At 51.5% G+C, this 21,917-nt stretch overlaps 1 protein-coding gene and 2 long non-coding RNA genes across 3 annotated transcripts in view; 1 reads left to right on the forward strand and 2 right to left on the reverse strand.

Moving 5' to 3' along the window:
* Positions 1-10,185: 10,185 nt before the first annotated feature.
* LOC106730965 lies at positions 10,186-21,350 on the reverse strand. The gene is made up of 3 exons (XR_001367413.2): positions 21,073-21,350; positions 12,015-12,230; positions 10,186-11,236 (listed from the first exon to the last, which is right to left on the reverse strand). It is a non-coding gene; the product is annotated as an uncharacterized LOC106730965 (long non-coding RNA).
* Positions 16,041-19,096, reverse strand: LOC116662777. The gene is made up of 2 exons (XR_004318824.1): positions 17,645-19,096; positions 16,041-17,051 (listed from the first exon to the last, which is right to left on the reverse strand). It is a non-coding gene; the product is annotated as an uncharacterized LOC116662777 (long non-coding RNA).
* The window catches only part of NDST1 (N-deacetylase and N-sulfotransferase 1), a 65,152-nt gene continuing 62,525 nt past the window's right edge, over positions 19,291-21,917 (forward strand). The window contains 1 exon segment of the mRNA XM_032477116.1: positions 19,291-19,467. The gene's annotated coding sequence lies outside the window, so the exon portion shown is untranslated.

Genomic DNA, 21,917 nt, shown 5'->3' on the forward strand with positions numbered 1-21,917 from the left:
TGACAGAGGACTGAGGAGGGGCTGCCAGGACCCACAGAGACCAGAGTGCTGGAGAAGGGAGGCCCTGGGTGTGGGGTGGCAGGGGAGAGGCAGCGTGACATCAGTGACAACACTGTCGTTGCTCTGTGAATAATGGTAGCAACACAGCCCTTACTCTGAATGCTTACCCGACATGCCAGACCCTGTCCCAAGCGAGTTACATATATCATCTCACTGAATCCTCCCCGTAACCCTAGGAGGCAGAAATTTTTATCCCCTATATTTTACAACTAAGGAAACAAGTAGTCAACAGCCATCAGGGATGGTGCCACGATCTGAGCCCAGACAGTGACTCCAGAGTCCCAATACTTTTAATCTCGAATCCAGGCATTTTCTAAATATCTGTTGAATGGATGAAAGAAAAACAGGGAATTGACCTTGAGAACCCCAACCCTTCTCCTGGACCCTCAAGCCCAGCCTGGAAGGCCCTGTACTTCCCATTCTTAGCAACAATTCATACTTCAATTTTCCCATGGGCTTTATGCCCTCCTCCCTTTGGAGGGAAGTTTTACAAAAGAGAACAAGGGGAGGGTGGGGAGAAGAAGTTGTGGTCCAGAGAGGGTGAGTCAGTTCACCAGAGAAACACAACCAGGAAACTGCAGCCTAGTGGGTGCTGGGGCTTGGCGATGGGGCCCAGCCAAAAGTCTCACCCTGCATCCTTTCTGGAAACCCTCAGTTTCATCCTCCACAGGCTGGGACCTACCTGCTTCTGATTTGTTACAGAATCACCTGCAGTCTGAGCGTATGGCCCCTGGACCCTCTCAGCACTTAGCATGCATTACAGGGACTGCTGTCAATGCTTTTGTCTAATGGGGAGTAGGAGCCAGAAATATGGAGTGTGTGAAGCGGGCTTAGCAACAGGGGGTTAAGGAGCCTGTGGGGCAACGGAGGGCAGCTCTAGCTTGGTCAGGGTCCTCTGGGCAGGTGCCATTTAGTTAGAGATGCAGAGTGGGAGTAGGGGTCAGTCAGGTCGGGGGAAGAGGGTGGGGAGGATTCTCAGGCAGAGATAACAGCTTGTGGGAAGGTCTTGAGCCAAAGGAAAACTTAGATTACTCAGGATCTCTTGTGGGGATCTTCTGTGTGACTGGAGGGGAGGGAAGGGAGGGAGGGCAGCTCAAAGACTGGGGGTGGGCCCCTGGGGGCTCAGGGTTAGGACTTTATGCCTTTGGGGAGAGGCTGAGGGCCTTGATGGGCAGCCCTTCTGTTTGCTCCCAGGCCCAGCTGTGCGGAGTGGGGACAGTCCGAGTGAGGACGGTCAGGGCAGGGCCCCAGGGAGCTGCCTCACCCACCCTGAGAGGAAAGGAGGGCTGGAATGCCGGATCTCACCCGAGTGTCCGCTAGATGGCGTCTGATCTCCACGCTCCGCAGGAAAGGCCAGGCCTTGGCTGGGGCTGGTACACTGGGGTGCTGAGGGCCGCAGAGTTAGTAAGAGGCTCTGTAGTTTCTGAGCCCAGAAGTGGGTTGAGGAGTGTAAGTGTGAAGGTGTGTGTGTGTAAATCTGCACTTCAGTCAGGCCATCGACCTTGGACGTGGTTGAGAAGTGGCCTTGGTGTACATTCTCCCTTACTATCTCATCACACCCCCAGGAGCTCAGATTACTATCCTCATTTTCCAGACTGGGAAACTGGGGCGGGAGAAGGTTAGGGACATCCCCAAGGTCATTCTGCTGATTCAGAGTGGAGTAAGTGGACAGAGATCGCCACCAAGCCTTCTAGAGCAGATTCGGGCCCCTGAGCACTTTGCCACATGGCAGCATCTGCTTGTGAAGGACTGACCTGCTCTGAGTCACCCCGGAGGGAAGAATAGCACCCAATGGGTTGGTGGTACCAGGATACAGGTCCCGGGCGTTTATCCGTTTAGCACGTTTGTTGAGCGCCCACTGTGTGCCTGGCACTGTCCTAGGCACTGGTGAGCAATAAAGCAGTAGTAGCGTAGACGTGAAGGCACAGTCCAGTTGGGGAGACAGCCAGACATTGTACCCATAAACTGGCCAACGACTGTATCGTTACAGATTGTTATCGGTGCTGAGAAGGAAACAGGCAGGTTGGAGAAGATCGCAGAGTGGGCTTGCTCTCAGAGGGAACAGGGACAGGACTGTGAGGAAGAGACCAGAGGGTGAGGAGGTGCAGCCATGAGGAGGGCAGGAGGCATGGCACTGGGGCAGAGGGGACAGCTAGTGGAAAAGCTGCCAAGGGGGAGAAGAGCTGAGGGACTGCACGGAGGTGGGGACGGGCAAGAAGGGAAAGGGGTGAGATCACGCAGGAGGCCAGGGGCCTGGGGTGCCCTGGCAAGGAGTGTGTTTTACAGTCTACATACTGAGAGAAGGCTGAAGAGCTTTAAGCAGGGTGCACCATGCTGTGATTTGTGTATTTAAAAGTCCACTCTGATCTTTTTTGGAGAATCAGGTGAAGATTGTTGTACAGGTGAGAGATGATGGTGGCTTGGAGCATGGTGGCAGCTGTGAAGGTGGAGGACAACAGCCAGATTTGAGAGATACTTTGGAAGTAGAATCGATAGGCTTTTCAGATGGATTGGTTGCAGGGGTGAGGATGATTCCAGGTTCCAGGCTTGAGCAATGAGTGGGCAGTGGGGCCATTTCCTAAGATGGGAGAGCCTGGGAAGGTCATGACTGGGGTAGAAGATGGGAACCAAGCTCAGGCCCTGTTACTTTTAATTTTTAAAAATTGAAGTACAATTGATTTACGATGTGTTAGCTTCTGATTTAGTTATGCATTTACATATACACACATATATTCTTTTTCATTATAGATTATTACAAGATTTGACTCTAGTTCCCTGTGCTCTACAGTAGGACCTTCCTGTTTACCTATTCTGTATATAGTGGTTTGTATCTGCTCATCCTAATTTATCCTTCCCCCAGCGTTTCCCCTTTGGTAACCATAGTGGTTTTCTGTGTCTGTGAGTCTGTTTCTGTTTTGTAAATAAGTTCATCTGTGTCCCTTTTTTTTAGATTCCACATATAAGTGACATCATATGTTATTTGTCTTTTTTGGTCTGACTTACTTCACTTTATATGATAATCTCTAGGTCCATCTATGTTGCTGCAAGTGGCAGTATTTCATTCTTTTCTGGCTGAGTAGTATTCCATTGTGTATATTTACTACATCTTCTTTATCCAGTCATCTGTCGATGGACATTTAGGTTGCCTCCTTGTCTTGGCTGTTGTAAGTAGTGCTGCTATGAACATTGGGAGTGCATGTACCTTTCTGAATTGGAGTTTTCTCTGGATATATGCCCAGAGTGGGATTGCTGGACCATACGGTAAATCTATTTTTAGTTTTTTAAGGAATTTCTATACTGTTTCTCACAGTGGCTGCACCAACTTATATTCCCACTAACAGTGTAGGTGGATTCCTTTTTCCCCACACCGTCTCCAGCATTTATTTTATTTTATTTTATTTTTTAATTGAAGTATAGTCAGTTTACAATGTTGTGTCAATTTCTGGTGTGCAGCATAATAGTTTAGTCATACATATACATACATATATTCATTTTCATATTCTTTTCCATTATAGTTTACTATAAGATATGAATATAGTTCCCCATGCTATACAGTATAAACTTGTTTGTTTATCTATTTTATATATAGTAGTTAGTATCTGCAGATCCCAAACTCTCAGTTTATCCCTTTCTACCCCTTTCCACCTTGGTAACCATAAGTTTGCCCTCCATGTCTGTGAGTCTGTTTCTGCCCTGTAAACAAGTTCAGCTGTCTTTTTGTTAGAGTCTACATATGAGTGGTATCATATGGTATTTTTCTTTCTCTTTCTGGCTTACTTCACTTTGTATGACAAACTCCAGGTCCCTCTATGTTGCTGCAAATGGCATTATTTTATTCTTTGTTATGGCTGAATAGTATTCCATTGTATAAATATACCACAACTTCCTTATCCAGTCATCTGTTGATGGACATTTAGGTTGCTTCCATGACTTGACTATTGTAAATAGTGCTTCTATGAGCATTGTGGTGCATGTGTCTTTTTGAATTAGAGTTCCTTCTGGATATATGCTCAGGAGTGGGATTGCTGGATCATATGGTAAGCCTATTTTTAGTTTTTTGAGGAATCTCCATACTGTTTTCCATAACGGCTGCACCAAACTACCTTCCCACCAGCAGTGTAGGAGGGTTCCCTTTTCTCCACAGCCTCTCCAGTATTTATTGTTTGTGGACTTCTCAACGATGGCCATTCTGCCTGGTGTGAGGTAATACCTCATTGTGGTTTTGATTTGCATTTCTCTGATAATTAGCGATCTCGAGCGTCTTTTCATGTGCCTATTGGTCAAGCCCTGTTATTTTTGAAGCCACTCACGTGACATCCTAGTAGAGAGATGGGACAGGCAGTTGAGGCACTTTGGAAAGGTCAGGGCTGCTGAGGTAATTTCAGGAGCCTTTCAATAGTACTTATGTCAAGGGATTGGATAAGCTCACACAGCTCACCATCCAGGCAGCTCAATAACGAGGTAGTGAGGGTCCCATCACTGCAGGTGTGCGGGAATCCTGGCTGACGTTAGTCATGACTGCTGGAGAGGGGAGGCCCCTTTGAAGGAAGTGGAACAAAATGGCCCCTGAGGATATGAGAGACCAGGACTCTGGTGGCCCTGAAGGAGCTGGTCAAGCTGACTCTGCCTCTTTGTCTGCCGAGATCTTCCTTCCCAGTGGCACTTCCCCCACTGCCATCTGGCAGGGCTCAGAGATACAGACCCTGGGGAGGGGTTGGAGGAGGCAGCCTCTGGGATGGGGCTGTAATTTCAGCTGGGGGCAGGGGTCCTGGGTTTCAGTGCCACCTGGTGTGAGGTTCCTTTCTGGCCCCTCCCCCATTAGTCTCTCTGCTGACAGCCCCACCCCCCTCAACTGCTGCTACCGAGCCTCCCTCGAAGGAGGGCCAGGCCCAGGTTGCAGCTAGCTACATGATGGCGTTCCCACCTGGAAAGACATTGAGTCAGGTGGCCCAGCCTCCCGGGGGAGGAGGGGGAGGGGGTAATTGGAAGGGACTGCCAAGTTTAATTAGTGGTTGTGAAGCCCTGGAACCTGCATCTGAGAGGCCCCCAGACTTTCATCTTCAGAACTTCCCCACCAGCCTGGATGAAAGGGCCGGGGAGGGGCCAGGTATTAATAGTAATTATTAGTTTCGCTAATAAAGAGGAGAAACGGGATGATCAGCAAGCCTGGCTTGTTCTTCCCTCTTTGTCTACCTTTTCTCTCCTTCTTCTGGCTCTGTTTCCTTTCTCTTTCCTCTTTTCCTTCTTCGCCCCCTCTCCTCCCTCCCTCCATCTTTTTCTCTTTCTCTCCAGGCCTTACCTCTTCCATCTGTCCTTGTTTCAAGGCCTCAGGATCCGCCTGCCCCTCTGGGTCTCATTAGCTCTCTGTGTTGGGATGTCTGGGGCACAAGGACATTCAGAGAGCATCTCTGTGCTTGTCTGGGGTGCAGAGGGAGGGTGGGAGGCAGTGTAGCAGGGAGAGGGGGGTAAGTGGGTGTCTGTGTCCATTCATTCATTCATTCATTCACTGTTTTACCAATAGTTATTGAACATCTATTGTGTGCAAAGCTCTGGATTGGGCCTCTGTACTGGGGTGAACAGAACAGTGCTGTTCAGGACAGACATGACCCTGCCCTGGGGGGCAGCATTCTACTGGGGAAGATGGATAATAAACAGTAAACTGCCAAGTACACACGAGGTCACAGATTGATGCGCACTAGGAAGGGACAACTGGCAGATATGATGAAGAGCTAAGTGGGTGGCCACTTGAGACTGGGGGTGAGGGAGGCTTCCCCAAGGAGGTGGCATCTGGGCTGAGAGCTGAATAACGAGGAGTTCCGAGAGAATGACTGAAAGAAGGGCTCATAGTGGGGAGAACAGCCTTTGTAAAAGCCCTGAGGTGGAGAAGATTGTGGACCATGTGAGGGTGTGAAAGGAGGATAAGGTGGCAGGAGGGGAGACAGAGGGGGAGAGGCCAAGGTGAGCCAGGGCAGGAGGGCACAGGGGCAGGCCCCCTGTGTGCTCCACCCGGGCCCTGCAGCTGGTTGGATGCTCTGCTGTCACTGTCTTGGGATTCTTAATTTTTGAATAAGGAGGGTTCTGCATTTCCGTTTTGCACTGGGCCCCATCAGTTATGTAGCTGTCCCTGCTTGGGGAGGTCAGCAAAAGGAGCAAATGTCTGTGCATATAAATACAAAGGCCGGTAGGCTGGTGTTTTGTAAATGAATGAAGGGAAAAAGGAATCTGTGTGCATGTGCGCACTCATCTGTGAGGCTGTCACAGGGCCACGTAGGCCTAGACCGGGTGCGCTGTCCACACACAGCTGTGGCCCCAGCACGCCCCAGAATCCCGCAGTGCCTGTGATGTTTCCCAGGGCCCAGTGCTGGAGAGGCTCCCGGGGGCTGTGTGCACCAGGCCAGAAGCAGCACCATAAACAGGGGATGGGGAGGCCAGTCCCGGCGCAGGCCCTATTTTGGGAAGTAAGGTGACTCTTCTACCCCAGGTGGAGGCAGCCCTGTCCTGACTGTAAGACCTGAGACCTGGGGCCAGACAGACTTAAGTTCAAATTGCCTCCACACTCTGACTAGTAGATGCAAATAGCTGGACTCGGGGCAGCTGATTTGCTTTTCTGAGCCTGTTTGCTCATCTGTAAAATGGGGATCACTACTTCTTAGAACTTCTGAGAGGATTAAATGAGGTACACAGAGGAAAGCTCTTGGCAGAGTCAGAACTAGGGAAATATTTGCAATAATAATAATAATAGTTATTATAATCACATAAGTCACTCTCTGGAGACTTGGGTAAACATTTGCTTCTGTCCCTAAATGTCTGCATAGTCATGACCATGTCTCTTAATCCTCCTGGGCCTCAGTTTCCTCTTGTGTTAAATTGGGGTGATAGCAGGGTAACACCTCTAACCAGGTGGTCAGGATGATCCGCGCGATTGCTGTGGAGCTTCCTTGAAAACTGATGTGCCTAGATGAGTTGTAAGCACCTTCCTGACCCTCACCTCCCCCATCATGGGGCAGGTTTTCTCCAGTTCTGCACCCCTACTCGCACCCCCAGAGAGAAAACCACCCTTTAGTTCTTAGCAGCACATAGAACCAGCCCCTGCCTTCCCAGCCCTGAGTTGTTGCCCTCCCACTGGGAAGTCTGCCTGGGAGTGAACCTTAAGGTCAAGGTCTGAGGCTGGGCAAGGAAGAGGAAGGTCCACAGGCTGGGGCAGGGAGGGGAGGATGAGCTGAGGGAAAACAAAGGAGCTGGAGCCTGAGTCCCCAATGGCCTTGCTTCCTGCCTCCCTCTGGGCAGGAAGCAGCCGGAAAGCTGTGAGAATTAGTCTCTGACAAAGGGCCCGGGTGGCAGTTTTGGAGTTGGTAGAGCCTCGACTTCATCTCCCATGTACATCCCCAAAGGCTGATTTGCAGGATCCTCCAAAATTCATGGGAAGCCCTGAGCGGGACCAGCCTGGGAAGGGGAGCCCCCTTACCAACAGGAGTCCTGGCCAGAGGAGCCCGGAAAGGGGAGAGCTCAAGGGTCCTCGGCCATGCGCAAGTGCAGACCATGGGCTCTGCGGGCAGGAAGGCTGGGTCCACATCTAGGTGCTGTGGCTGAATAGCAATGTGACCTCAGGGCTACCTAGCCTCTGTGTGCCTCAGTTTCCTCATCTGGAAGATGGGGATAATAGTCACACGTTCTCAGAGTGTTGCTGGGAGAACTAAGAGCATAAGGTTCTTAGCAAGGCCTGATACATAGTGAGTGCTTTAGAAAGCTTAGTTATTACAGACTTAAAAGTGAGGCTACCCAGTGAGCTGTGACGGAGTCTGTCAGATCTCCTGATGGACTGGTTCAAAGCATTCCCTGATATGTTCCTGTATTCTTGGCTGGCAACAATCACTCATTCACTTGTTTATTCAAAAAATATTTAGGGAGCATTTTTATGGCAGCAAAGTGTGGCAGATGAGGGGCCCCCAGAACTCATCGGTTCTTGGAAGGGCATTCAGGGGAGAACTAACTGTGGGCTTAGTTTGTGTGCACTCAGATCCCTACTATCCTGGAGATGACTGTTAGCCAGTTAACAGGGGAGGGAGCGCAGGTGAAGTCACGGACGCAGGATCACACAGCTCCTAAAGTAGCAGTCCTGGAACTCAACCCGGGCCCCCCTCACTCCAAAGCTGATGCCTTTCCAAATCTAGATTCCAGGCCCACCACCATGTGGCACCCCCAACCCCCGCCTCCGCACCTCCACTCTGGCAGAGCCAGGTCTCTAGAGGCCGCAGGTCTGGCTGTTTTCGGTGACCCTCTGTAGCAGGATTTTTCTCATTTCCTCCCTGGTTCTCCTGACCATGCAGAACAACCTTGGGGCTTTCCCCAGAGGGGAAACCCAGCCTGGAAGCAGCCCAGCCCGGGACACGTGGCTGCGGGTGACTGCTGGTGTTTGTCTCCTTAGCTGCAGAGCGTCTGGGTGCCTGGAAGTGCAGCAAGGTGGGGGAGCTCCCTGGATGGGTGCTGAGCCAGTGATTCCCCAGAGGACTAGACCAGCCTCCCTCTGGCTCTGTAGCCTAAGACAGATCATAGCCCCACTTTGGGCCTCAGTTTCCCCGGTGAAAAGTGGAAGGGTAACAGAGGTCCAGGACCAGGGCTTCTGTGTGGCCTTTGTGTTGGAAGTTTATGTACTGATGGCAAGTTCTCCCTCCCACCTTTCCTCTTGGGCTCTTGTGAGGATAAGTGGGACTGTGGCTACAAAAGGACTTTTTTTTAAGTTTTTTTTTTTTTTTAATGGAGGTACTGGAGAATGAACCCAGGACACTGCGCATGCTAAGCTTGTACTCTACCACTGAGCTATACCCACTTCCCTCAAGGACATTGAAATGGAGAACAAAAATGAATGACTGGATGCAGAAGCTGATCACTGTCGACTGAGACCCTCTCCACCCAGCTCCAGCTTCTGCCTCCCCCAAACTCCTGCCTGTGCCCCAAGTTCCCATCCTCCAGACCCTCTGAAGGGCCCGTGGGCCTGGGGCAGGAGGAGCCTGGGTAAGAGTCTGGTTAGAACCAGGATGACTCTGGGCTTGGCATAGGCATCTCAAAGCCAAGAAGTCACCCACTTGGATACAACCCCTTGTATCCAGCAGCCTCCCAGACACCCTGCCATGCCAAATTTGTGCCTTGACTTTCCCCACAGGCAGAGATGGGACAGTGAGTTTGAAAATAGGAAGAGGAGACCTGTGGCTAACCAAGAGACATCCTTCTGGCAGATCACAACACTCGCCTTATGCCTGGGTTGGGAAATCCCTTCTGCTCCTGGGCCTCAGTTTCCCCATCTGCATTGTTCAAGGCATACATTACAGGACATGAGAGAGCCTTCTGAGGTTCAGTGTTGGGTTTCTGACTTCTGCCCTCCTCAGACCTCCAGGCCCTAGCTTAGAGCAGACGGAGACCAGTTCCACCCTCAGGGGCTTCCATCTGGGGTCTGAACCACACTCCCCGGCTCCATCTGCTGCAGCAGCCCCCAGATTCTCTCTGAAGTGGACAGAAACCAAGGGTGGGAGGCAAGGGCACGCCCCCTCCCCAGGAGGACTCAAAGGCTGGAGTCTCACTTCCAGGCTTGTGCGCTTGGATGGAGCGATGAGCTGGAGGGATGGTGGGTGAGGCAGCTCCACATGGAGAGGCAGCACCCTGGGCTCAACGGGTGTACCGACCCCCTCTTCCACCTGCTGGGCTAGATGGTGGGGGCAGCTGAGGGGAGGGCTCCTGGCTCCCCCCTCCCCCCACCCCACCCAGGGGCTCTGCAGGGGCCTGGATCTCTTTCCACACAAAAGACCTGTGGGGGAGAAGCCTTATCCACAGGCAGAGCTGGGGCAACATTCTAATCTGGTGGAATCACAGTTGGAGCATTACAGAACCTTAGTACACTGCAGAATTCTAGAATCTCAGACGCACAGCATCCCAGAATTTTAGAAAAGTGAGTCATAGATTTTAGGTTTCTGAACTGTGCTGTCCAACACTGTAGCTAGCCACTGGCCACGTGTGGTTATTGAGCCCTTGAAATGTGACGAGTCTGAATTGAGAGGAGCTGTGTGTATAAAATACACAGCGGATTTCGAAGACTTTGTACAGAAGAAAGAATTTTAAACATCTCATTAATAATTTATTTACATTAAATACATGTCAAAATGATAACATTTTGGGTATACTGGGTTAAATACAATGTATTGCTAAAATACATTGTTGTTTCTTTTTACTTTTTAAATGTGGCTACTAGAAAATTTGAAATTTCGTGTGCATTGTTTCAGAATTTTAAAGAGACAGAATGTTAGAGCGAGATTTCCAGATCTTTATATCTTTAGTTGACTCTGAGTCTTAGACACTAACTCTCAGAGCTGAGAAGAATCTAAGAATCCTAGTCCTTCTCCCCGCAACGCAGGGATCCTCTAGCCCTTCCTGACCAGCACTGACCAGCCTCCGCGCCCCCCCCCCCCCCCCCCCGTGCAGAACGCACTGCCACCGAGGCTGCTGGGCTTTGGGGATGATTAGAGTCCCTGGGTGTCAGGGTCAGGGGGGAAATCTTCTTCCTGCAGCTACTTCCACCCTCATGGGCACCTTCCGGGGCTTCCCAGGACAGGTCTGCATACTTCTCCCCATGACAGATGTGTAGTCTGGATCCTGTCCTGCCCTCCCCTCCTGGTTGCAGGGCCTACCTTGATACCTGTTCCTACAGGGGGGCTTCAGGAACCCTCCCAGCAGGGACCCTCAGCTCCAGATGAACTTCTCTGCTTTCCCGTCCCTCAGCAGAACTATTGCTGGGACCCCAGTGATGGAGTGAGGGTCCCCCAGCCTCTCCAAATTTGTGTTCTGTTTGCCTATCTGGGTAACTGGCCTGTACCTTATGGGCTCTAGGCCCTGCCCTGCTCTCAGCTCCGGGAAGATATGTGATGGGTGACTACAGGTGCTAGGATGTGGGGTGACACAGGAATCAGGAGGTTGATTTAGGGTGCCTCAAATCTGCCTGGAAAATGCTTCTTTCAGTTTTAAGAGACTGTGGGGAGGAAGAAGGAAGAGGCTTTCCCACTGACAGAGTCAAGAGTCCCAAGGCAGTGAGTCCTAAATGGCAATGACTCACTCAGGGAGCCCTAGCAATTCAGAAGAGGAAGATCAGAGGTCACTCGGAGAAGGCGTCCTGGAGGAGGTCAGACTAGAGCTGGAATTGAAGGAAAGGGAGTGCTGGTTAGAGTCACAAAGAGGTGGAGGTGAGGATATTCTGGGCAGAAGGGATGCTGTGCACACATGGCCTGTACCCAGGCCTGGAGGGTCCCAGGCTTCCTAGAGTAGAGGGATCAGAGGGTGGTAGGGCCTGGAGGGCGGGTCAGCTGGCTAAGGGCAGCCTGGGAGTTAGCCTCCAGGGAGGGAAGTGTATGTACAATAGAGGGGAACCCCAATGAGCTGTAGGGGAGTGTTGGGTAAAGTAGCAGTAACAACTATAGCTATGCCAGGCACGGTGCTAAGTGGCTTCTTAATATTTCATTTAATCTCCTCAATAACCCTATGATGTAACTACTATTATCCCCATTCTACAAGTAAACAGTTGAAGCCAAATTAAGTGACAGTAAGTGAGGGCTGACCTTGGATTTCAACACAGGATAGTCCAACTGCAAAGCTCTTAAGCACGGATGGAGGGCGTATTGGGGAAAGGGAGGTGGGTGGGGTGAGTGGTGTGTGCAGCGTATGAGTGAATGAGTGCGACCATGTTGTGTGTGAATGCGGGGTGGGGGTTATTCCTGCAATTTCCCTCCTGCTTCCCTCCCCCAACCCCAGCTTCATCTCAGGACAGACTCAGCCCAGACGGCTCTGTGTGAAGAGTGGGCCTTGGAATGAAAAGAATTTCCATGCCTGTTGGAGCAAATAACCCTAGACAAGAGTCTGACCACCATGCCAGTTTCAGAGCCAACTTTCCACTGGGGTCAACACTCCCCTCTTACCCCCTACATGCTGGCCTGTCTCCAAGGGCCCAGGAATGGTGTCTAGACTTGACCTTGGGAGTTCTTGCCTTGATGGTGCCACTTCCTTCTCAGCTTCTGATGCGCACACAGCTGGGCAATGGGGAAGGGTCCACGGGCAGGGGCCTTTGCAGGTTTGCTATGTCACTGGTGATGGGGCAGGCCCCTGATCCTCTCTGGGCCTCAGTTTCTCCATTTCTGCAAGGAGGCAGATTGGATTAGTTCAGGAATCATAAACTAAGACAACAAGGTAGCCCTGGAGGAGCATGCAAACAATGAAGGTGGGCCCGGTTTGTGTGTGTGTGTGTGTGTGTGTGTGTGTGTGTGTGTTTGTAAGGAGTGTGGGGACCCAGGAAGACTGGACAGCAACTTCCAGACCGGGTGACCAAGCCCATCCTCCCTGCTTCACTTGGTGGGGGCACTGGGATTCTGAGCCTCAGTTTCTTTAACTAGGAAGTGGGAGTTGTGACACCCACCCAATACCCCATGGGAGTGGTGAGAATAAACTGGAATAATTGATGGAAATCTTGAGAAGTCCCCTCCCCTCTTTGATGAATGTAATCTTTTGTTCCAAGTGATGTTAAAAGTATTTAGCTCGAAGTTCATACAACTCAATATGGAAAAAACAAACAACCCAATTAAAAAATGAGCAGAAGACCTAAATAGACATTTCTCCAGCGAAGACATACGGGTGGCCAACAGACACATGAAAAGATGCTCAACATCGCCAGTTATTAGAGAAATGCAAATCAAAACCACGATGAGGTATCACCTCACTCCAGTCAGAATGGACATCATCAAAAAATCTGCAAATATTATAAATGCTAGAGAGGGTGTACAGAAAAGGGAACCTTTGTACACTGTTGGTGGGAATGTAAGTTGGTGCAGTCACTATAGAAAACAGTATAGAGGTTCCTTAAAAAACTAAAAATAGAGCTACCATATGATCCAGCAAACTCACTCCTGGTATGTATCTGGAAAAAATGAAAACTGTAATTCAAAAAGATAATATACACTCCAATGTTCATAGCATCACTATTTACAATAGCCAAGCCGTGGAAGCAATTTAAGTGTCCTTCAGCAGATGAATGGATAAAGATGTGGTTTATGTGTACAATGGAATATTACTCAGCCATAAAAAAGAATGAAATATTGCCATTTGCAGCAACATGGATGGACCTAGAAAATATTACACTTAGTGACATTAAGTCAGACAAAGAAAGACAAATACTATATGATACCAGTTATATGTGGAATCTAAAAAAAGTAATACAGATGAATCTATATACAAAACAGAAACAGACTCACAGGCATAGAAAACAAACTCATGGTTACCAAAGGAGAGAGGGCTGGAGGGAGGGACACATTCATAATATGGGAATAACAGATACAAACTACTATACATAAAATATATAAACAACAGGTTCACTGTATAGCACAGGGAATTATATTCAATATCTTGTAATAACTTATAGTGGAATATAATCTGAAAATATATAATATATAAAATATATTATATTATATATAAAATATATAATCTGAAAATAAAACTGGGGACTGAATCACTTTGCTGTACACCTGAAACTAACACAATATTGTAAATCAACTATACTTCAGTTTAAAAAAATTAGCTTCTGGTGATCAAATTTAGAGAACTGAAGAATGAGGAGGCCAGATAGTGGGGGAGTGGATGAGAGATGGCCTGGGGGTGAAGGCACAGGCAGCGCAGAGCCCCTCTAGGGAGGTTTGGGAAAGAACCTTTGTGCCTCTGCCCTTGGCTTCTGCCCCAGATTAGCGGGCTGGGACTGGATTCTGGACCCTGTCTTGCCCTCAGAGGACTTTGAGCCTATTGCTGTAATGTCATTTAGAGACCACATGTGCTTGTGAGTGTTTTTCTTTTGCCAGGTTGTAACTGGTGCATCACAATGAACCCAGTAAAAAGGGAAATTAACCGATTTACATTTGTTTGCAGAAGCCATTATCTTCTCTGTGTGAGGATTCTGAAGATCTTTCACCCTCCATCCGTGTTCTCTTCGTCAAGTTGAACCCTCCGGGGACTTGGAAGAAGGCGGGCGGGTGGTCTGAAATTTTGTTTAGCTGCAGCCCTGCCCTTGGGCCGGCTGGGGGGATCTCCCACAGGTTGGCCAAACCTCCATTTTCTCATCTTACATGGGGGTGAAAAGTCTCCGCTGTGAAAACCTGTCAGGACTGCTGGGGAGTCCCCAGGAATTGGTTTACAGAGTGGGAAAATGCTTTATAAAACACAGGAAGAGTGCTGTGTGCGAAAGGGATTGTGCAGCTGAGTCCTTGGCCCAGACGGCTCCGGGGAGTGAGGGATGGGCTGGGGAAGGCGTGACACACATCCTTGGGATCTGCCTGAAACAGGAAACCTGGCCCCAGAGTTGGGACTGCTTTGGAACACAGCTGCGAGTGCTCTTCAAAGAGCAGCAGTGTAGATGAAGGTGGGGGTATGGCGGGGAAGGGTGGGGAGGGAGCCCTGTGGGTGTGAGGGAACGGGGCGTGGAACTCAGGCGGTCTTACATAGTCTGGGGACTCGTTGCCCCTGGGCACTGGGAGGTGGGGTAAACCGTGGCAAGAATTTAGCCTTTGAGTTGGGTGGACCTGGATTTGAAACCTCCTCTGCCACTCCTGTCTGGGTGACCTTGGGGAAGTTGCTTCACCTCTCTGAGGTGCAGCTGTCTCGGCTGCAGAGTAAATGGAAAGCAGGTAGCATGACCAGAGTAAGAGATTAATTGCTTTTAATTGCTCTTATCCCCCGCCTCAGTCTTTGGTAGCTTTCCAGAACAATCTGTATCCATTGTCCGTCTGAAGCATGGGTTGCCTGCCCATTTCAGACTTTCCCCCTTCATTTGTTGAACATATATCAAGCTCTGCCAGGGAGCAGATAGTCTCTGTCCTTGAAGAACTCTGTGTGTATGTGTGTGTGCGTGAGAAAGGAGAGGAAACTGTTACACCATGTGGTCAATGCTATAATTACGGTGACCATGTTCTCCAAACCACAAATCAGATCACATGGTCTGACAGAGGCTATTTTCTGCCTCCACTGAAGTCCAAACATGAAATCACATGTAGTTACACATTCATCGAATCACCTTTTACTTTTTTAAAGAAGCAAATGACATGGAATTTGGATTCTTTGTGACACATCCCGCCGTAGTCCCAGAAAATCACTCAAGCCATGACCAAGTCCCATACAGAGCCCTGGCAGGAGCAGGAAGGCTTCCCGGGTGAGGTGCTGCTTACCTGGGGCCTTGAAGGCTGAATAGGAGGTCTTCAGGCAGGGAAAGAGCGGGTGGCCTTAGTGCGTTTGGAACAGGACCTACCCTTCCTACTCTATAGACGACCCTGCTGGGAACTGGGGACGCTGGCTAAAGTAGGCAACAGTGTCTGTTTTTAGTTACTTTTCACTTTCATGTTCCAAAGACTTCCTGGGAAACAGAATTGTTACAGGCCAGTATCACAGCATGGTTACATTGCATCATATCTTCTGATGCATTTACTTGTCTGTCTCTGCAGTAGGCTACACATTCCTGGAGGACAGGGGCCACATCTGTCCTGACCATCTCTGTGTCTGTCTACTCCCTCTCCCCCACCAGGATGGTGTGAGGAAGACTATAGGAGAGGTACTAATCAATGTCAAATGAATAAAGGAATGAAGTGCCATGGATGGGCATTTTGTAGGGAGACAGTGTTCTGTGTTTTGTGATGAATCCATTGACTTTCATTTTATATGTTTAGTTAGCAAATATGTACTGGTTGCCTGCCCTGTGCCTGGCACTGTGTGGGGCTCCGGGACTCAGCTGTGTCTGTGACCAATACAGTCCTGTCCACACACAGCATACAGTCTAGAGAGGCAGCTGACAAATAACTATAAGCGTGATGAAGAGAGATTGTGACATGTAGACCAGGAAGTGGTCTGGGTCAGGGGCACAGGGGAAGCTCGAGGAGAAATGAAATTCAACCTGATGCCCAAAGGATCACAAATAATCATTTTGCTAACACTTTAATAATGCTTATCATATGATAGACACCACTCTGAGGTGGTGTTTAACTCATTTAATTCATTTAACTCATTTAATTCTCACAATGCCCCTATGAAGTACAGGCTATTATTATCCTAGTTTAGAGATGAACACAGAGGTTGAAAAACTGGCCCACGGTCACACAACTTGTCAGCAGCAGAACTGGCATTCAGACCCAGGCAATCCACAATTTTAATGGGGAATTAGGTAAAGGGGAAAGTGGTGCAAACCATTTCAAGACAAGAGATAGGCTGGACAAAAAGGTGGAGAATTTATCCTGAGAGCAATGGGAAGCCATTGGTGGGTTTAAGTAAGAAATGAGCTTTTTGAGGTTGTATGAGAGGAGACAGAGTGGGAGGGAGGGAGAGCAGTTAAGGGGCTGTTAACATGGGCCAAGGCAAAGACAAGATGGTGGCTTGGACTAGGGTGGTAGTGATGAAGAGGAAGGAATGGGATTGGGTTAGAGAAGAAAAAACTGGAGGCAGAACCAATAGAACTGGCCCATGAATGCAATGCGGGGACAAGGAGCTGGTGTCAGATTTCTAGGCTAGGCATATGAATTGAACACACAGGAGGAGGGGGAGAAGCAGGTTTGGGTGGAAGACAATGAGTTCAGCCTTTGACTTACAGAATTGGATAAAGCGAACCTTGGGGCACCCAAGCAGCATGCCAAGTGGGCAGTGGTGGGGGACACAAGCTGAGGGGGAGGTGTGGGCAGGGGGTTTGCCAGCACAGAGAAGGTCCCCAAAGCTCTGGGAGATGTGGGTGGGTCCTGAGGGGATGGAGGAGCAGGGCATCTTGACAGCCTTCCTCAGAACCTCCCAGGGTATGGTTAGAAATGCAGGTCCTCAGCTTCACCTAGACCCATGGAGGCCGGTTCCCTGCGTAGGGCCTGGGCCTCGCATTTTACAGGCTTTCTGGATGATAGTGAGCTGGAGGGCCTTGGACCCAACATGGTGAACAGCAACTCTGAAGACTTGAAAAAAGCAGAAAGAGCTGTCAGTGACGGGGAGTTACCCCAGCTCACAGCTGCCCCTTAAAGGCTTTGGATCTGCATCTCGATTGGTGAGATGCTGGCTCTCACTCAGCTTGGGGAGGAGGACTGGCCTCTGTTCCCCTCGACCCTCCCACAGCAGGGCTTTTACTACCTCACCTGCTTACAGCCTTCTCACTCCACCTGGCCCTCGGATGTCCCTTCCATTGGGCCCCTCATAGAAGGTCACCCATAATCCGCTCCTAACCCACCTCTCCAGTTTTCTTGCTCATTCTTTCCTTCCTGCTTCCTCCACCCCTTCCCGCCCCACCCCCAGTCCCCCATGCAACACTCAGCTTTTCCTGAATGCTTTCCATGCGGCTGTAACAGGTTGTTCCTTGTACTGGGAATGTCCATTCCCCTCACCGCCCCCCCATCCTGCCCTGTCCCTTGAGATCCTGCCTCCTCCTCCCGAAGTTCCCTTGTTCTGCTCCCCTCTTATTGTGGGCCAGAGCACTTGCCCTGGGTGTCCCCAACAGGCCCACAATTCAGCCTCCAGACACAGGGAGGGACATGCAGATCATCTCCAAACATACCCAGACACTTCTTGAGAGTGCAGACCTAGGTCTGTGGGAGGTCAAAAGGGCATGAAGGAGACCCTGGAGCTCTGATGGGCAGAGGAGACAGAATGGAAAGTGTGGAATGAGGCTGAGCAGAGGCTGCCCTGGACGCTTCTGCACACCCTGGGAAAGAGCAGCCTGTGTGAGCCCATCTCCAGCCTGTCCCAGGCACTGGCATGGGTTGGCTCCTCCCAGGCCTCACCTGTGCGGCAGTCGAGGCTGCCTTCTCATTGTCTGACTCCTCACTGCTCTCTGAGTCCTCCTGTACCTCTTTCAACCCTGTACCTCTGTTACCAAGAGCACAAGGCCTAGCACAGAGAAGATGCTCACAGGATCTCATGTGAATGGAAATGGTCTCCCAAGCAGCAATTAGCATGAGTAAGAGTCTAGGGACTTGTTTAACCTGCCTAAGACCCAGACAATATTCAAGGACTTGGAATGAGTCTGTCCTACCCTCATGTGTCAAGTTTGGCTTCTCTATCCCCCTTGGCTCTGCTCTGGTTACTCTTTGTTTGTTTGTTTTTTAAACTTTGCTCCTACAGTTAGATAATCTTGAGCTTCTGCCCCGGGGTGCTTGCTGCACGCCCCGCTGGCCGCCTGGGCCTTCTGAGCAGGCAAGTCCTTAGGAAACTAACAATCCACTGTTTTCCAAATTTGCTCCAGCCTCACCCCAGGCCCAGAGTCAGGATCTCTAGGGGTGGGGCCTGGTGATCTACATCATTAGCAAGCTCCTTATGGCTCACTAATCAATCAATCAACTAATGACCCAGTGCCTCATTTTACAGGCTGGCTCATGGATGGCAAAACGCTCCACCTGGAACAGTCAGATCTGCGTGCAGGCTGGGGCTCTCAGCCACTTAAGAGACTCCCAGAAATCATTTCTTCTCCCTGGGCCTCGTTTTCCTCATCTGTTTAATGAGGATGACCACTGTACTCTTGCCTAATTTGCGGGGTCCTTGAGATGGTTGAAATAACACTGGGGGTGGGAAACTGAGGCTCAGCGGGAGGAGAGATTTGCACCTCTTCATCTGCCTGTTATGTGCTAGGCACTGGGGATTCAGCTGGGAACAACTTGTTGGGGGAGATGGCATTCTAGTAAACAATGAAACCAGTAAATGAACCAGATAATCATGGTAAAGGAAATAAAGGGGTTTTCGAGAGTCAGGGCAAAGGGGTGAGGGGTGCCAGGAAGGCCTGCCCAGGAGGAGTCACGGCAGCAGACTTGGCTGTTGAGGAGCCCGCTGAAGAGGCCTGGACGGTTGTCATAAGCCCAGTGGCGGTAGAGCCAGGAGGCCCCCTCAGGCCGGCCAGGGTGCTCCCAGAGACCTCAGTGGCGCGGCGGCGCGAGTCTTTGTCTCCCTGGTTCCCTCTGAAGCCTCTTAGACCCCCAGCGCTGTTCCCTCTTTGACCCCGAAGAACTTGTTGGCTTCCCCGGGGCTTTGTTTCCCCGGGGTCACCACCTCCGGGACTCCAGGCAGCCGCCCCGGGCCCTCGTGGGTCCTACATCTGACACCCCCCCTCCGGCCCCCGCCCCCTACCCGCTCCGAGACTGGGGTCAAAGGCAGCCCGCGTCACGTGGTCGCCGAGCAGCACCGAATCGGCCGGGAGAGCCGAGGGAGAATCCGGGTGGAAGCCGAGAAATCCAGCCCCGATAGCAGCGCCCGGTCCCGCCCCGGCCCCCGCCCCGGGGTGCTCGCCGAACGCCCGCCGGCCGCCTGGGCCTCCCGAGCAGATCTACGGCCGGCACCCACGCTCCATCACGAGATCGAACCCCGCTTCCACCGCAGCGATTCGGGGAGGTAGGCGCCGGAGCAGGAGGGGGTAAGGAGAGATGGGCTGGGGGCCCCTCGGCGCGCGGGTTCGCCCCTCTGTGCTCCGCGGGCCCGCGGTGGGCGAGGCGGAGCGCCCCAACTTCCAGCCTTCGGGGAGACCCCCGCCGCCTGCCGCGGGATGGGGGGGGGTGGCTGCGCGCTGCCCCAGAGCAGTGCCGGGGGCCGGGACTGGGGGCTGGGCACCGGGAGGGAGGGGGAGGGAGGAGGAGAGCGAGCGAGCGGGAGGCGGGGCGGGCGGCGGCAGCGGCGGCTGCGGCTTGGAGCGGGGGTGGGAGAGGCAGGAGGCGGCCGCGAAGGGGTTAACCTCGGCCCCGGCCAGTGCCCAGCGGCGCACGCACGCCCGGGGGGACCCAGGCGTCCGGCGGCTCGCCGGGAGCGCCCCCTCCCCGGGTGGCGCTCCAGCCGTGGCAGGTAAGAGGCTGGGAGGGCCGAGGCCGGCCAGTCCCCTGTTGCCGAGCCGGCGGGGCCCGAGCCGGGCGTGCAGGCCGCACGGGGCCCAATCGGCCGCCGGCGCAAGTTTGGTGCGGGCGGGCGCCGGGCGGGCCGGGAGAATCTGCCCGGCCCCGCGCACGGGGGTGGGAGGACAAAGGGGTGGGGGACCGCGCGGGGGCCGGGGGCAGGCCGGGGTGCCGGCGAGGGCAGCGCGGCAGCTGTAGGTCACGGATAATGTCACTCACGAGGAATGCCCCCTCCCCCTCCCCTACTCCCGAACAGGGGAAACTTTTGTCTGGCGAGGGAGGGGGTTAGAGGCCGTGTCCCCGCTTCGGGAAGAGTAAGGCAGCCGGACCGGTTTTCTCTGGGCTGTGATCGGCCCGGTCTCTAACTCCCCTCCTCCCTCAGGTTCTCGGAGCAACGATCCCCGGCTTTGAACGCTGATCTTTAACACTTTGGGAAGGGGTAAGGAGGGGGCGTATGTGGACGCGTGGGCCCTAGGAGAGACTGAGAAACTGGGGACTGACCTCCTGGTTCTTTCCCAGATTCAGGCACCCGGGTCAGCTAGGAGCCATGCTAGACCCAGGAGTTACAGAGCCCCACCATCACGCCCTTGTGCTGTACTCTTGCCCCCAAAGCATTCGGAGTAGCCTGGGGCATTATTGTCCCTGATCTGAGGTTCAGACTGACCTGGGTGTCTGTCAGCTCTGTAACTTTGGGATCGGCCCTTACCTTCCCCTAGCCTCAGTTTCCTTGCCTGTAAAATGGGCAATTTATAGTATCTGCCAGAATATGGATGAAACGAGAACCCGTGGTACCTTAGTTAATTGTGGCAAGTTTATATTCAACAAGTATTTGTTGAATGTTTACTGTGTGCCAGGCCCTGGGCTAATTGCTTTACATACATTATCTCATTTAATTCTCCTACATTACTATTAGCAACATTTTACAGAGAGGGATACTGAGGCACAGAATCCTAAAGGTCACACAGGTGTGAAGAAGTAGAACTTGGGTTTGACTCCCCTCCCCCAGCCTGAGTCTCAACTACAGGGCTCTATAAGGTCTTGCTGCGACTGAGTTCATGGCATCATTTTCCATAGAAATTATGAGGTCACCAGCCCCTCTTCCCTTGACTCTTACCCCCAAGTGATGCTTCTTCTGCCTGGTACTGGTGCGGACTGAGGTCTTGTGCCCTGGCTCTTGTTACTGCTGGGCCTGGAGCTCCCTGATGGTCCAAGTTCTGTTGCTGTCTAGGTCTGCGACAGGAGTGCTCTCCCAGTGCGAGTGGTGCAGGGAGGAGCTCTCCCTGGCTCCTGCTGGGGACAGCTGGTGACTTTGTCAACAGGCTTCTCTCCAGCACCCAGGGGACCGCAGAGCCTTTCAACTCCATTCAGACCAGGTCACTTTCAGATCAGCAAGGGACAGAGGTAGGACCAGAAGTGGAGCCCTTGGGGCGATGGGAGACATAAGGCCAAGGGATTCATATTCCTGATGTCCTCTTATCTGACTCATCTGCAGGGTCCTCATTGCTAAAGTAATGGGCTGACCTAGGTGCTGCAGCACCAAGGGTCCTTGAGGACAGTAATGAAGGGTGGACTGTGAGCCGCTGTCCTGATTGCAGAATCCTCATGGAAAATGTATGGGTATATGGGTTTCTGTGCCTAGGGCACACTGTAGGCCCTCAGTAAGTAGTCCAGGAGTGAATGAGTGGTGGCCCAGACTTTCATTTGCCTTAGTGCCCTGTACTGGCCCAGTCTTTTGGTGGGGGTATTATCTCATGATTGTGAATCAGGCTCTGAGTGGGGATCCTGAGTAATTTCTTAAAAAATGGAGAGCAAATTTCTAGTTAGCAAATGACATCTTAAAACAATGGAATGGGAACAGATAATGAAAGACATTTTCAGGAGAGGAAAGTTTGTGCATTATTACTATTCTGACTGCTCCGAGGACTACTCCAGCACTGCATCTGGGATTTGCAGTGTCTG

This window comes from Camelus ferus, chromosome 3 (genome assembly GCF_009834535.1).
Source record: "Camelus ferus isolate YT-003-E chromosome 3, BCGSAC_Cfer_1.0, whole genome shotgun sequence".
Taxonomy (NCBI): Eukaryota; Metazoa; Chordata; class Mammalia; order Artiodactyla; family Camelidae; genus Camelus; species Camelus ferus.